This window comes from Eschrichtius robustus, chromosome 8 (assembly GCF_028021215.1).
Source record: "Eschrichtius robustus isolate mEscRob2 chromosome 8, mEscRob2.pri, whole genome shotgun sequence".
In the NCBI taxonomy this organism is placed as follows: domain Eukaryota; kingdom Metazoa; phylum Chordata; class Mammalia; order Artiodactyla; family Eschrichtiidae; genus Eschrichtius; species Eschrichtius robustus.
This window is the reverse complement of record NC_090831.1, coordinates 87,703,236-87,705,419: the sequence shown is the minus strand read 5'-3', so window position 1 is coordinate 87,705,419 and position 2,184 is coordinate 87,703,236. Positions and strand designations below refer to the sequence as shown.

General features: G+C 29.9%; 1 non-coding gene across 1 annotated transcript; it reads left to right on the top strand.

Moving 5' to 3' along the window:
• Positions 1 to 1,866: 1,866 nt before the first annotated feature.
• On the top strand, positions 1,867 to 1,976 carry LOC137768982 (U6 spliceosomal RNA). The gene has a single exon (XR_011074900.1). It is a non-coding gene; the product is annotated as a U6 spliceosomal RNA (small nuclear RNA).
• The last annotated feature ends 208 nt before the right edge of the window (positions 1,977 to 2,184 follow it).

Genomic DNA, 2,184 nt, shown 5'->3' with positions numbered 1-2,184 from the left:
AAATGATGGTAAATCCAAAATCCATTCTTTCAACAGGGCTAATTACATTGGCAAGCTCCCCTCAAGCATAATCAAAACCAGAAAGGAGAGAAAGAGAACTAACCCCCCAAATAAAAAATCCAATATAAAATATCAATAATGAGAAGTGGATTTAAGCAAAAATACAAAAGAAATTGTGAAAACTTTTAAGAAAATATAATTTACATCTCTATGTTGATAAATTTAAAAATCATGATTAAATGAAAATTTTAAAATGAAAATACAAATGGCCGAGTTTGTATAAAAGAAGTTGAGAGTCTACACAGAACAAAAAGCATGGAAAAGGTAAAAGACCTACTGTTAAAGTACTGGATCCAGAGAAATTTATTAGCAAGTCTTTTCATATGTGTTCATCTTTAAGGAACACATAATTTCCATGCTATGAAACTTATTAAAAGGGAGGAAAATAAAAGCTTTACAATTTATTTTACAAAACTTGTATAACCTTGGTACCAAAACTTGACATATTAGAGCCTTAAAGAGGGACAACTACAGACTAAATGTATAACTATGAATATAATAATCACATATGAAATATTAGCAAATCAAAACTAGAGTTATATTACAAAATATACTATGTCCAAGTGAGTTTATTCTAGGAGTATAAGAATGATATAATTTTAGGAAATTTATTAATATAATTAACCATATTACTAGAACAAGGAAAATATTAAGGTCAAAATATCAAAAATACTGGTGTCAAAACATTTGGTAAAATCCAAAATCTATTCCAGATTTTAAAAAAACCCTCTTAAGTAGAAAAAACTTTAACTTAAGAATCCTGAAATTAATATCTTGAAATAAATATCTCCCAAATAAGAAGTATTTCTCTTCAAGTCAAAAAACAAGACAAAGATACCCACTGTAACCACTATTATTAGGCATTTTTCTGGAATTTAAAGAACAGTAGTAAGAAAAATGAAATGAGACATATAAATATTGAAAAAGAGAAAAAGATTTTTTTTGCAGAAGACATTTGCCTATCTGAAAAAACTAAGAAAATCAAATACACTATAGAGTAAAATAAGGTACACATGATTCAAAATGTAAAAAATAGTTGGAAAAAGATGTGTACACACACACACACACACACACACACACACACACACACTCCTGATATATGTAATATCCTGACACAAAGGGGGAAAACACTGATTTTTAAAAACTTGTACGTAGCAGAGAATACAATAAATAAAGCTGACAGGCACATGATAAACTGAGAAAAATATCTGAAACCCATCCTAAATATTAATTCCTTTGATAGCTTAAGAACTCTTAGAAATTGTTGGACACTTTCATTCATTCAACAAATATTTATTTAGTGCTTATTCTTTGACAGGCACTGTTGTAGGTGCTTGGGTAATAAATAAACAAAAACTCATAAGTCTCTGCCATCAAAGGTCTTACCTCTTCATGCAGTTTATTTTAAAAAATGCAAATACTAATAAAAAAATGAAAAAAACCTTTACCTCCATTAGCATTTAAAGAAATGTGAATACAAAACTTTTATCTTTATTTTTCACTATTTAAGTCAGTAGAGATTTAAAAAATTATTACACTCAATGTTGTCAAGGGTATGGGAAACACATACTCTCATACACTTCTGGAAGGAGAATAAATTGGTAGAACCGTTCTGGAAGGCTATTTGGCAATCTTAAGAAGGTTGACTAGCAATTCCTCTTTTAGGAATTTAGACCAAGTAAATAAACAGATAATTGCAAAAACAATTTAACCACAAGGATATTTATTTGTAGAGCTATTTGTAAGAGCAAAAAAGTTGGAAACAATCTAAATTTGGCATATACACACAACATAAGAAATTATATTGTCCTCATTTCGGCAGCACATATACTAAAAAACTGGAATGATACAGAGAAGATTAGCATGGCCCCTTGCACAAGGATGACATGCAAATCTGTGAAGCGTTCCATATTTTTCAATAAATGGGCAGAAGACCTAAATAGATATTTCTCCAAAGAAGACATACTGATGGACAATAGGCACACGAAAAGATGCTCAACATTGCTAATTATTAGGGAAATGCAAATCAAAACTACAATGAGGTATCAATTCACACTGGTCAGAATGGCCATCATTAAAACATTTACAAATAACAAATGCCAGAGGGGGTGTGGAGAAAAGGGA